General features: G+C 40.4%; 1 protein-coding gene and 1 pseudogene across 3 annotated transcripts in view; both read left to right on the plus strand.

The window, feature by feature from the left end:
• The window catches only part of ST6GALNAC3 (ST6 N-acetylgalactosaminide alpha-2,6-sialyltransferase 3), a 522,366-nt gene that overhangs the window by 425,814 nt on the left and 81,518 nt on the right, over positions 1–15,034 (plus strand). The window lies entirely within an intron of this gene.
• LOC140637521 (small nuclear ribonucleoprotein G pseudogene) lies at positions 7,444–7,657 on the plus strand (annotated as a pseudogene).

Raw genomic sequence — 15,034 nt, forward strand, 5'->3', positions numbered from 1 at the left:
ATTGGTCTGTGAAAGCCTGATCTGATTTTTAAATCAATCAATTAATTAATGTATCCTATTCATTCCGCTTCCCTTGTCTCCCCTCTGCCTAGGCAGGCATTCTGTTATGTTTTACGTGCATTTTTTGATCGTGTACATCTTTGCCGAATAATTCATATTGTTATCTGTGCATGTATTTTGATTTACACAGATGATACATACTACATTCCATTTGTTCCCTACATTAGTCACTATCTTTAAAGTTTGTGCGTGTCTCTAAATCTGGCTGCTGCATACTCTACGGTAAGCAACCATCACCTTTACCCCTCTGCTTTCTCCACGTTTTACATGCACCGATCCCTCCTACTCTCTGGATCTCTCCTTCTCTGAAATTCCTTGGTTTTCATTTACCCTACAGCTTAATTATATTCTGGTGGGTTGTTGTTTTTTTTTTTTTTTTAATTTTCCTATAAATTTTCATGTTTTTTTTTTTTCCTTGTCTTTCATGCAATTCCTTGGAGGTCAAGGACCATCTCTTTTATTCTTCCCTCCCCCAGGCCACCCATCTCCACCTCTGCAGAACTTTTTTAGAGCTTGGTGCATAATTGATGCTCAATAAATTCTTGATTATTTAGGGAGTTGGAAAGCATGAGTTCATGAGAGTATTTTCTCTTCCTATATATAGCTCTAGTGTCTAAAATGGTGCCCAGCATGTTGCAGGCGATCAGATTTGTTTGAAACAAATGGATATCTTATCTTTCACATGAGAAAAGGGATATGGAATAGTAGGATATACAGAGGTCAGAATGCCACGTTCTAGTTTCTGATCTGCCACCAAGTAGACGTGCAACACCTGGCCTGTCAGATAGCTTCTCTGGGTCCTGGTTAAACTGAATGATTTCATGGATCCTTGTTCACTCTAGCTTTCTAAGCTTCTGTGACTTCACTAACAATTTTTCAACATGAAGCAAGAGAATCTTCAATATGAAATCGCCTGCATGGAATACAGAATAGTCATACTCAAGGCATTAGAGCATGGGAGGGTTAGAGGAGGGAGCATATCCTATAGGTTCTGATCTTAAGCTCTCGGAATGATGAGGAGGATAAAATTCTTGCCACCTGTAAAGTGCTTAGGAGAGTGTCTCACAAAATCAGTGGTATATAAATCTTTACTATTATTTTTATAAATTCAAGAAAATCTACTAGCCTTTGCAACCGTCTCTGGCCTGGCATTTGGAAGTCTGGTCTTCGTGCTTATGTGCATACAAAGCTGAGAAATTCTAGTATCCCTGCTGAAGTTAATAATTTTCTTTTTTAGGTCAATAATCACCAGACAACAGTCTGATTTCTTTTAGGCCCAAACTGTTGTCTTTTTTGGTAATGGGCAAGTTCGAATTTTCATGGCTTTTGTAAAATGAAGCAAAGGGATGTTATCCTTCAAGATCATGTAGTAGCCAATAAAGATGTTAAAACAAGAATCCAGAGTTTTGTGTTTAGTATCTATCAAAAAACAACGGTTTTTTTGTAGAGCAATCACTTAGAAATGGAAACAGAATAGGAATGTGTTAATATCTTTGCAGATGATATTTTTCCCTTCAGCAGGGAAGAAGTAACTAAATAATCTAATTTGCTTTCTCTTATCTTTAGGGGAGTGAATTCAAATATTGGACAAACCATTATTAAAATTCTGAACAGCACTTAATGTATGAGCTTGTTTTTTGCTATAAGTCTCCTTTTTCTCTAGGTCAAGAGGTAAAGCTATTTGTCTAAAAGAAAAACATTAAATAGTATTGGTGATAGGTTACAGGTTTTATAACAACTATATAGTTTATATAACAACTGCCTCATGAGCAAAATAGCATTTAATAACTATTTTATTCTACTATTCGACTAGGCACTAGAAGTCTTCATCAAACAGCATTTCACTTTAATGCTTTTCTTTTGTGAATTAGTCTGTCATCTAAAAGTTAAAAAAAATCAGATAAAAATACAAATTGGGAACTGGGAACTCCAGATGAACTGGACATTTTTGGAACAAGGGAAGATTAAAACTCTACTTAAAAAGTTGGAGAAATAGATATGTAAAATGTTGCATTAACAACAAGAGCATAGGAAATAACTATGAATCATTGGTTTTAAAGCTCAGAAACACTGGAGTAAACTATGACTTACATTACATGGTGAATGGAGAATTTTAAAAAACACTTTGTGTTTTGGTTTTGTTTCTGGGGTTTTTGGTGGTGGTGGTGATTTAGGGTATTTCTGGGCTCATAAACTTAATTCAGGAGAGTCCCATTGTATTATAAATTGTATTAAAATAAAGATGAGCTGTTTTCAAACAATCTTTTTTTTAAGATTTTATTCATTTATTCATGAGAGACACAAAAAGAGGCAGAGACATAGGCAGAGGGAGAAGCAGGCTCCCTGCAGGGAGCCTGATGCGGGACTCGATCCTCCCAGGACCCCAGGGTCACACCCTGAGCCAAAGGCAGATGCTCAACCGCTGAGCCACCCAGGTGTTCCTCCAACAATGTCTTTCTGTGTTGTGTTTCTCAGGTAGTCTCAGCTAAAGCTGCCAATGATTAACATATGGTATAAACTGAGATAAAATATACATATTGAATAGCCAGGAAGGATGGCCATAAAGATTAAAGGAGATGTGTGGGAAGGCAATCTGAAAAATCTGAAGTCCTATACACATATATGTTTCTGTTATTATTGTATTTAATAAAAACCAGAACAATACCTACCATCTATCAGAACCTGCTTTAGGCACTAAGAATTCAGAAAAATAATAATACTGATTTTTTACTTTCTTTTTTTTTTTTTACGATTTTATTTATTTATTCATGAGAGATGCAGAGAGAGAAGCAGAGACACAGGCAGAGGGAGAAACAGGCGCCCTGCAGGGAACCTGATGCGGGACTCAATCCCAGGACCCCAGGATCACACCCTGAGTGGAAGGCAGATGCTCAACCACTTAGCCACCCAGGTGCCCCTGATCTTTACTTTCAAAGATGTATAATTATATTGGGGAAATAGAGAATGCCAGTGTGTTGGGGTGACTGCAGTGATAGAGATATGCAGGGTGCTCGGGACCCTAGAATGAGATCCCTGACTAAGTTTTTACAATAAGGATGTCACAGAAAGTTAGGGAGAGGAGGAGAAGGGAGTCCCAGGAAGAGGAGATGGCGTGAGTATAGCCTTGAGGTGAAAAATAGCGCAGTATATTCCGAGTTAGTAAAAGGATCAGTATGACTAGAGCTTAAAATAGCAAGCAGAGAATAGCAAAAAAAATGAGTCTCAAGAGACCAGATATTATGTGAAAGGATCAGGTTTTATCCTGTTGGTGACAGAAACCCAGTGAGGCCAACGCATAGCATAGGCACTCAGGGGGCATGCAGGGGGTGCATGGGAGGGTCAGAGAACCTGGGGAGGATATTGCTGTAGTGTGGGTGACAGTGAGAGCAGGAACTTAAGCTGGGAGAACTACACAGAACAGAGAGGGCAAATATAAAAATGAGTAAAGAATGGCAGTGTCTGGTGATTAATTTTGTGAGCATTGGTCAGGATGACCCTCAAGCTTATAGTTGGACTGATTAGGTGATTTGCAGTACAATTTATACACAAAATACTGAAGGAGAATCAGAAGAGATAAGAGATCTGTTCATTTTTTTGGCCATGTTATCTCAAGATTTCTATAAGACATTTGAATGAAGGTGTCCAGGAGGCAATTGAATATATGGCTCTGAATTGTGAGCAATATATCTGGGGAGGAAATTCAGATTTGTAAGTTATAAGCATAAAAGTGGTAGTTAAAATCCTCAGAGAAAAGAGGTAAGAGTAGGAGCCTAAGAATGCCAGCTTTTAGAAGTTGGGCCAATAAAAAAGCCAAGAAAGATACCAGGAAGTGGAGATTGTTGAAACGGGGATGTGAAGGGACCCAGTAGAGTGTGATGTCACAGAGGTTCAGGAAAGTGGTAAGATCCAAAGTGAAACCAAAGCAATGAAATCCGATGTAAGGACTTGAATCCTATAAATTTAGAAAGCTGGGACTTTAGGTGACTTTCTCAGAGCATTCTTCCTACAAAATGGCAGCAGAAACCTAACTTCAGTCAACTGAGGAGCGAATGTGGGGCGAGTGAGCACAGTCTTCACAGAGAATTTTGGATGGGAGGAAGTAGAGGGATAGGATGTTAGAGGAAATGCAGAATCAGGAGCAGGTTATTCTAAGAGGACAGTAGTTGAAGTAAGACTGAGGGTTAAAGAGAATGATCTGATAGTGGGAAAAGGTAGGACTGTATAATAAAAAAATTAATGTATCATGTTCTCAAAGGAAGGGGGAAAGGTGGAGGGGCAGAGGGGGAGATCCATAGGAAAGGTTGGCCTGAAGCAAGGACATTAACTCTTAAGCCTCTGAGACCACAAGGACAGATGGAAGGAAGAGGAGAGGTAAGTCATGCTTCATGGCTTTAGGACAAAGGTCATAGTATTGACTCATTCCCCTAAGGACCACATACAATGACTTGGCAGATGAAATCTTCTTTAGAAGCCCCTCATAATCCTTCTCAGGGTTGCTCTCTCACCCGACATTAAAACATTTCCTCTGTACCCCGGGTTCTCATGCTGCTCCTCTCCCACCTCCACGCATGGGCTTTTCTTCATAGGGCGTGATTCCCCCAACACACGGGGTCTGCCCTTAGGATACCCATTGATTGTCCTCATTCAAGTAAATTATAAACTATTTCATTCCAAGATATAAATATTTGCTATCCAGCTAGCTGGGCCAACTGTCCCAGGAGTGTTTGGCTCTTAGATGGATACTCTGCTTCTCAGGGCCCTTGCCTTCTTAGACCTCATCCCTCTAGTCAACTTTTCTTCCCACATTTTAGACATATGCATCCTCTGCTCTCATCATACTTAAGTCTCCGCCTTTCCAAAAAATGAAGCACATGCAATGGAAATCATGTAGTTGGAATAACAATTAAGACACTGAAGATTTTCTGAGTCGTCCCCCTTGTCATACCTGACAGGGGAACGCCGCAGGCAGCTCTGTACAAAAGGGTGCCGTGGCTTCTGATGGGGCATATTCCCATATGTCTCACTTCCATTCATTAGAAGATTTGAGCTACAGATTAGGAGTACTATGCACCCCTCCTGTCTTAATAGGAAGTTAGGAAAACTGGAATCGATGCTGCTTTTTAAACATCACGTTTCACTGGTATTTGCTGGTTAGTGTTACAATCACAGAAATGAAGATAAAGCCATTTTCTCCTAAAAAAAAAGAAGTGTTTTTCATTATGTCCAAACAATCTCCAAATGCATAGAAGAAAAAAAAATGCCCACAGGAGTTCCTTGGGTTCGGCATCATGCCTAGATGCCTTAACCCCAGATGTACTGACTCTGCCCAGGCTGATAATAAAATACCCCAGAGGCTCTGGTCTCTATTGAGTCTGGATCAAGAATGTATAATTTTATGTCTAGGGATACTGGTTTTAGACTCAAATTGATTTGCTTCCTTCTTACCGCTTACAAACTGTGAGACATATCTCAGAGGGTTGTTGTGAGGATTAAGTGTGATCATGAATTTAAAGGGCTTAGCCTTCTTGCTAGTACATAGTAAGTTCTCAATAAATGGAGGCTGCTATTGAATTATTACTATTAATAATTCATGACCTGATTTAAGAAACGGCCTGGCTTAACTGGCCTCAGGCAGAAGCTGGGACTTTTTTCCTCATCCAGCCTCAACTAGATGGCTATAAAATGATGAGTTTCCTGTTCAGATATACACACATCCTTGCTCCTCTCTCATCACCGATGCCCTACTGTCTGTAGTCAATTAATGATTGGCCACTTAGGGTAATCATTTCCCTGAGAACCAAATGTGCTTACATTCAGTGGCTCCCACTGTAATGCGATTAATTTTGTCCAATAATATGCATCTAGTAGATAGGTCTGGTATAAATGAGAGCCATAATGATTAGCTACCTCCTGTTTGTTCATTTTGAAGAATCTCATTAGGGACAGTGGTCCTCAGTGTTAATGAGATGATACCGCCTAATTATGGAATTACAGTTACATATACTAGTGCTAGAAGATAAGAGCACTTGCCACCTAACAGGTAATGTCGCGTCTACACCCGCTGATGTCCTCCTTTAGAATGCTTCCACTTTAGTCTGGATCTCATCCCTTCCTTGGGCCTATTTTGGAATTCCGCCCTCTTCTGAATGCTGGTAAAAGCCTAAGCTATAAACAGCTTGCTTTTTTGGTAGATCAACTCATGCCTGAAAAAGTTGATAATGATTTCAGAATTTCTTTTAATTGAGTTTTTAATTACAACACAGCAAATATCCCATTCATATGTAATTTTGACGAGGATGACAAGCAATTTCATATTCTTTGGAGATCATTTGACAAGTGTGGGAGCCTATAGTTAAACACCAACTGCCTTGTTTTTGGACAGGAGTACCTGACAACCACTTACTCAGGGAAGATTGGGAACTGGAGCATCTGGATCTCAATAAATTCTTTGACAGAACAATCCAAGAGCTATAAAACAAGCTGCCACTGGGAATGTAAATCTGATTGGCTGGCTTAGAATCTCTCTCTTCTAATTTATAGTCCACATATTATGAATTGGGGTACTGTATAGCCAATGGGTATATGGGCAGGTTTCACCATAAATAATTTTTTTTCTGTCTTTAAACTATCAGCACAAGAGATAAAATATACAAATAAATTTTTCTAAAACACAAAGCTTCAACTTGAGATGGGTATCATGATCCTTTATTCTTTTTTCCTTTGCCATTTACTTAAGAGTTGTGGAGCCCATGCCCAGAGTTATAGAGCTCCAAAACTACAATTAGACCGAAGAAACTTCTGTATTCCAAAGAGCAGAGAGCAAGTCCAACAATTAGCTGGACCTTACTAGCACCTCCCACAAGCTTTCACAGGCCATTTGCATGGGCCATTACAATATGCAGAGGCCCCAGATGAGGCCCCAGAGCAGTAATTCTCAAACTTTGGATTTCAGAAACAAACAAACAAACAAAAAATCTTACTAAGAATAGGCACCTTCTTATTTTGCCAAGTAAAGATGTGTAATTTTTTTTTCTGTTTTCACTCATTTGTTGATTTGTGAATATTTATTGAGTACCTACTATCTCCTGCTACTGAAGCAGGCCCTGGGAATGCAATGGAAAACAAAGCTAGATATAATCCATGCCCTTGAGTATTTTATAGTCTTGATGAGGGAGATAGTTATTAATCAATTATACTAATAGTTATATAGTTATATACTAATAACTATATAGTCATAGGGGCTATGAAGGAAATAAACATGGTTTTCTGAGAGCATAGAAAACATTATTTTTATATGGACAGAGAAAGGCAGGGAATTCTTTTTAAAAATTGTGCTTGGAGACTTGGAGCCATCTTTGAGCTTACTGAGTAGACACCCTGAGCAAAGCTCACCCTTCCAAGTCAAAAACATTTATGGATAAGAAATTATCATTGAAATTACATGGTGGCAGACATATCCAAGGAATAATGCAGGGATTCGATCCCTTTATGAATCCTGTGATAGATGAATGTATGGAGATGGGAACCATAGGCAAGGAATTGTGGAATGGTGGTAATATGAAGAAAGAGTGTCATCACACTGGAAGCCTTGGAATGAGTATAAATAATGAGTGTGTTCACCAGAAAAAAATCAACTACTTCTGACTATCCTCTCTTCATAGTACCTGTTTTACGACAATATAAAAACCAGGTCATGTGCATATTCGTATTGAACTTTTTTGTTAAATAAACTTTTATGATAGTAAAAGTAAATGAAATAAAATAAAATTGTGCTCAGATTCAGCCCATGATAAGGATTTTAACTTTATGCTAAGAGTCATCTGGATGTCACTGGACAATGGATGAGAGAGAAGGGAGAGTGGAAAGAGATCGGGTGGGACAGAATGTTAGTGCTATAGATATGATTAGGGTGACAGCCATGTGATGGTGAGTAGTTGGATTTGAAGAATATTTTGGAACTAGAATTGCTGAGACTCATTGATAGATGAAAGGATGAGGGAAGGAAGAGAGAGGTATCAAGGATGACTCTGTATTCCTGCCTTCAGCAACTTGCCATTTCATATACCAATTACCAAGACAGAAGGACTAAGAGGAGGACAGGTTGAGGCATGAAGGGACAATCAGGGGTCCTTTTTGGGGCTTGTCAAATTTAAGGTCTGTGGGAGATACCCAATGCAGGCAAATATATGAATCAGAAGTTTAGAGTATTTTGCTACTAGATACACATTAAAAGATTTTAGCATGTTGATGGTATTAAAGTCATGGAGTAGATAAGATTTCACAGAAATAAGCATTATGATGGAACTTTGAACCTTTTGAGGCTTGATACTGAAGGGGAAATCTTCAGGGCATCTTTCTATGAAAGGGATGACATTTTAACACCCAAAATAGGAAGAACACAGGATCTGTTCTTTCAACTAAGGACATTTCATCACAAAATCTTCTCTCCTTTGTCCTAACCACTCCTATTTTGCTGCAGAGCAATGAAAACTTTGTCATGGAGCAGCAGTTGCAAACCACCGTTCTCTAGTCTCTGCAACAGCTTTGGGCAGGAAGGGCCTCATTTTGGTAGCAGAAGTTCTCATCCACCCCCAGCTTCACTTGACCTCTTAGACTTTTCAAACTTAGAACCACATCTGGGGTTTCTAAATTAAAGTAGTACACAGAGTGGCATAAGACCCTACAATATGACATCAGTTCCCTCCTATCCTGACAGGCAAAGTCAGTTACCGCCTAGGCACTGTGTGACACTTCCAGGTCAAAGAGCTACTTTGGCAATTGGAGTGTGATTATATGTGGGCATCACTTGCTAGCTCTTCCTCCTGTCCATCACTGTATCGGCATCCGTCAGTCTTCTTTGCTAGTGGACCTAGTAAAGATTTCTGAATTATCTCATCATAATGTTCCAGACAGCCACGATCAATCAGTTTGAATGTAGTTATTGTAATACTAACAATAATAATCATTATATTATCATACTTGGAACTATTATTAATAGTAACTCTTTTTTTAAAAAAATTATTTATTTGAGAGAGAGTGAGCGAGTGAGGCCATGAGCAGTGTGGGGGGGGGAGGGTGGGTGAGCAGCCAAGGGAGAGTGAGCCTGATGTGGGGCTCCATCCCCAGACTCCAGAGTCATGACCTGAGCCCAAGGAAGATGCTTAACCAGCTGAGCCACCCAGGGGCCCCCAATAATAGTAACGTTCTTAATGCTCTGTGTCATGCACTGCACCAGTGTTGTCCATATCCCATTTTATATGGGAACTATAGACAAGGAATTATGGAATGGTGGTAATATGAAGAAGTAGTGTTTTATGTAAGCCCTAACTTACATTTTATGGAAGCCCTAACTACAGCTTAGAAGGTTGGTTCCATTTTACAGGTGAAGAGACTAAGACTGAAAGATTGGCTTCCCAGGTGTACGTGCCGTCATTGTTTTCACATTGTGTTGTGACAACACGCCATTAGCTGCGATGGTGGAAACTCTCTGGGACTCTGTGCTCCTCCTATGTGCGACCTCAGCACCTAATAGTACTTGGCACGTTTATGGTGCTGGTTAGATACTGAAGATCGTATATACTCAATAGTCACAGAAGCCTTTTGAAGGGCGATGACTGTGTCTTTCATGATTTAGGAATCTCCCACGGTTTCTAGCACAATTCTCAATAAATAGGAAGGTTGACTATGCGGGTTGTAAGTTGGCCAAGAACCTGGGAACAAAGAAGGTTCTGCGGGAGCTGCTGGTAGAGGGGTTACCCCCAAAGGAGGATTAAGAAGATGCCCCGGCCTAACAGGCTGTTGCTGCAACTCTGGACCCTTATTTAAGCATCCTCCGTCATGACCTGCATGGAGCAAAGGAAGAAGCGGCACATTGTTGAAATTCCCTAATAATCCCAATTTAGCAAGTATCCTGAGCTGCTCAGGCAACAGAAATTAAATGCAAACAACCTTTGAGACTTGAGGTGCGCAGGTTGGGAGTAATGACTTTGTGAGCGACTGAGAAAGGCAAGGCAGTGCACACCTGGGGGACGGGGATCCAAACACGGGGCGACACCCCAGGAGGCCCAGGGTGCAGCGAGGTCTGCAAATTAAGTCCAGGCCACCTGGGCAGCCTAGCAGGATGGAGGGCACAGCGGGGTCGCGGTCGCCTGTGCAGAAGGACGCCCAACGAGGCTGGGCTGCAGCCCCTGGGAGCCGAGCAGCCCCACTCCCACCTCCTGTTCCCGGGGCAGCTCGGGCAACTTGGAAGAAGCGCAGAGAACAGCACCAGGAGCCAATGAGCTCGGGAAAGGACGTGGGTGGAAGATTAGAAGAATGGGCCGGGCCATGGCTTAGTTACAGAAAGCTAAAGGGGGCAAGAGGGGGAGGCCCAGAAACTAATAATAAATATTATATCCAGGTCTGCTCTAAAATCACCAAGTGGAAACTTGCAGGACACCCAGGAAATTGAGACTTTGCAGAGGAAAATGGACATTTTCTTCCAAGCCATGGGCTTCTCGCCTCTACTGGCACTCTGCCCACCCAGGTGCTCGGTAAATACTGTCTTGCAAAATAACCTTCGTTTGCCAAAAGAGCACAGGATCCAGGAAAGAGACCAATGGGAAGCACATTAGAAAGTCAGCCAACCCTTGCCTCGGTGCCTGGGGAGGACAGGACTTGAGGAACTAGATTTCTGTGTGTTATTCAAGGCAGAAAGGCTCGTCTCAACAGTGATGCGGCCTCTTCCCATTCAGATCGGTACAGAACAAAATAGAAACCTCTGGAGCAGAGGGAATGCCTAAGACACGGTTGGCTAGCCTTTGGTTAAATCCTATCATTGCAGTTTCCTTTATGTCAAGGGGACTGGGGAGATTCTGTTTTCCCCTCCTGGGGTGGAGGAGGTGGGTAGGGAGAGCCCTAGCTCTGGACTGAGGGTGGGCTTGGCGGAGTTCACTTTTAAAAGGTCAAACACTTACAAATCCAAGGAGATGGGTTGGGGTTAATTCTTTGTTTTATAGAAAGAAGCCTCTGAAAACAGCAACAGCAAGTACCCGGGTGCTCCTGAGCCTGTCTTTGGTTTCAGATCATGGGTTCCACTTTCTTAACCTGAGATGGTCAAGCACTCAGACGGCAGCCAGTTGCCCAGCAGCCGCACGGCCTCGATGGGCTCCCCGAGCTCCTCAAGCATGCCAGCCCTCTGAGACGTGGTGTTTCCCTCCGGTGGGGCCTCTTTACCCACCCACTTCCCGGCCCCATACCTGCCTTCTGCAGGGCCGCCCCCCTCCCCTTCCTCTCCTCTCAATTTCAACGTCGCCTCTTCTAGAAGGTGTCTGTTTGGAATGACTCTTCCAAATAAGGGGAAATTGCATTAGCAGTGGCACAAGCCAGAAGCTATTAATAACCTGCTAAAAAAGAAGTTCAGAGTGAACAGTGCGATTCAAACCATGGCTCAGCCGCATCATCGGGGACCCAGGAGCCCACCCTGTCCTCCACCCCCCACGGCATATGGCTTCCATCTTCATCATGTCAAGACATCTGTTCCACCCCCAGCATCATATCCAAGCCGCAGACAGAATAGTGTGGGAGGAGTTAAGCAGGGGGTGGTGTGTGTGTGTAAGGCTTTCTTCTCTGAGGGTTTGCCTTTTTATTCAGAGCGGGCTGCTCTCCCCAGAGACTCCCAACTAAGTCTGACTGAGGAGAACTGTGCCACATGCCAGGGAGTCTGGAAAACCAGTATCCGCTCCCCAACCTTTGTACTAGAAGAGGGCGGGGGAGAGGGGCAGACGTGGGTAACTTGCAGGCCGCCGGATCTCAGGATCTCAAGGATTTGCTTATTCTCTGTCGTAGTCCCCTACTTCTCTCCATGGCACTTGTCATGGCTGGTGGAGGTACATTTGTAATCCCGCTGGAATGTGATAGATTTTCATTCTGTGGGTGACTCTTGCCCACCCTATCGCCAGAACCTAGCTTGGTGCCTGACCAAGGGCACGCTTAATTGACGGGCTAGTTGGCTTCTGGAAGAGAAGAGAAGCTACCTCTGAAATCATCCTATAACCACAACCTCCCGGGAACACAGGACTCTGAGTATTCACATCTGATTTACATATAGCTCCTTTTTTTATTTATTAAAAAGATATTTCAGATATAAAATATATGTATATATACATACATGAAATGAAATAATGAACATTCCAATACTATCCCCCAGCTCTCTCAGATTCACAGATTTTGCCAGAGGCCTTTGAGTCCTTCCTGTTAATATCGTTGTGGAATTTAAAAACAAAACATCTCAACAGCAGTTGAAGTCCCTGCGTCCCTTCCCCTGTTTCCATGCTCCTGCCCCTGCCTTTCTCTGCCTGGAGGCAACCACTGCCCTGAATTTGGGTTTACCAGTCTAGCATGTGTTTGTATTATGACTATCTATACACATCCTTAAGCAATATAAAACTATAGGGTGTTTTTGCATATTTTCAAGCTGTATATAAATGTTATATTATGCATGAACACTACACGCACCATATAAATCCTAACGTATTATTCTGTAATCTCTTCAATCAGTCTTGGTATTGGCGTTTAACTATATATTTTTTTACATGTAACTATGCAGTTTCATTGTGTGAATACACCACAATTTAATTATCTATTTTTCTCTTGACAACCATGTGGATTTATCATTTACAGTCTTTTCCTATTACAAATAATGATACCTACAATTAATATTCCTCAACATATTTCCTTGTCACATGCGTGAGGGTATCTTAGTGCGAGGTGTAGACCTAGAAGTAAAATTATGGGGTTGAGGAGGTATATTTCGATTTTCTTTCATTTTGCTAAAGTGTACTGTAAAATGTTGTACCAATTGATATTCTCACAAGTAGTAGATGAGAGAAACTGTTTTTGTACTTAATGCTTTGTATCAGATTCTGATATGAAGTGATATCACAATGTTTTAATTTGTGTTTCCCGAACAATGAGGAAGAGTGAGGATCTTTCAATAGGTGTGTTGGCCGGTCAGGTTTCCTTTTATTAATTTTAATAAAAGGAAACCTGACAATTTTGCCTATTTGTGTCCATTGCTCTTTATAGAAGAAATGGGGAGTTGCTGGGTTTTTCTCTTATCGATTTGCAAAATTCCTTATATATCCCGGATAGAAATCCTTTCTTGTTAACACACATTGCAAATGTCTTTGCCCAGACTGATGCTTGACTACCTATATTGTTTATACTACTGTTTTGTGAGTAGGAGAGTTAAATTTTAATAGAGTAAAACTTATCACTGGGTGGTTTGGGCTTTTTATGTCTTGTATAAGGAACTTTCGCTATCTCCAAAATCTTGAAAATATCCTTTCATATTTTCTTTTTTTTTTTTTAATTTTTATTTATTCATGATAGGCACACAGTGAGAGAGAGAGGCAGAGACACAGGCAGAGGGAGAAGCAGGCTCCATGCACCGGGAGCCTGACGTGGGATTCGATCCCGGATCTCCAGGATCGCGCCCTGGGCCAAAGGCAGGCGCCAAACCGCTGCGCCACCCAGGGATCCCTCCTTTCATATTTTCTTATAAAATTTTTCAAGCTTTTGCTTTTCATCATTGGTCCCTTTATATTGTATATATATTTACACATATATTATTATATATTAATGTATTATTTATATTATGTATATTTACATAGATATAGATATATAATATAAAAGTCCTAGTTGCATTTTATTGTTTTCCACATGGATAACTAGTAATTTCATAACATATCATGTGTTTCATATTTTTGATCACTTATTGATATCAAGTTTCCACATTACAATGGTCACTTTCTGAGTTCTGTAGTAGTTTTCAGTGGTCTGTTTTTTCTATTCCTATGTCAATAAGGCATTTTGTTTACCACTAGCATTAGAGACACTATTTCATAAGGTTTGGTCAGGGACTCAGGAGCCACCCTGCTTGGTTTGAATCCTGACTCTGCTACTGCCTAGCCATGGTAACTTGAGAGAGATTCTTAATCTCCGTGACCCCTATCGTTTTGGTTTTTTTTTAATATGTAAAATGGTAGCAATCATTTTATTAAACTAAGTAAATGAAAGGCTTTTCCCTGGCATATAAATGCTTAATAAAAGTTAGCAGCTACTGTTTTTATTTGTAGTGTCACTATTACTAATTGAGATATCTGATCAATCAAGCCACCCCTACCCTTTTCTTCTTACTCAAGATGTTTAGTTATTATTGACCTTTGGCTCTTTTAAAGGAATTTCAAGATTGGTTTATAATGTCTCATGAAAAAGCCCGTTGAAAATACAAATGGCATTGCCTTGCTACATGGATTAATTTGAGTTTTCTTATCCATAAACTTGGTATACCTATTCGTCTTTTCAGTCCTTTTGTGTTAATGAGAAAGTAATTGTGTAATTTATTTCACAGAGGTCCCCACATATGTGTCATATTTATTCTTAGTTATATTTTAGTTTGTCATTATTGTGAACGAGGTACTTTTTTATGTTATTATTCTTGAATAACTTATTACTGTTGTGTAGAAATCCTATCATTATTTTTATGTTGATCCTGTAAGTAGCCACCTTGCTGAACAATTACTAATTTTAATGGTCTATAGATTCTCGTGGATTATTTGTATAAACAAACTGACCATTTGTACAGAAATAGAGTATTGTTCCTATCTTTCTGATGTGTACCTCATTTTATTTTTCTCTTTTCATTGTGTAGACTGAGACTTTCTAATGGCAGCAAAGAAGAAAAGTGACAGCAGGCATCCTTGTCTTATTCTAACTCTAATTAGTGACACTGTTAAGTTTCTTTGTTGAGTTCGATCCTTGCCGTAGATTTTTGATAAATAATAATTATCAAGTTAGAAAGTTCCCTTTTACTTCTAATTTACTAAGAGTTTAAACTTAAGTAAATGTTAAACTTCACTAAATCTTTTTTTTTGGCATCTATTGAGTTTATCATAGATTGTTCTTTAATTTGTTAATTATTAATATTGTGTAA

Source organism: Canis lupus, chromosome 8 (assembly GCF_048164855.1).
Source record: "Canis lupus baileyi chromosome 8, mCanLup2.hap1, whole genome shotgun sequence".
NCBI classification, from domain to species: domain Eukaryota; kingdom Metazoa; phylum Chordata; class Mammalia; order Carnivora; family Canidae; genus Canis; species Canis lupus.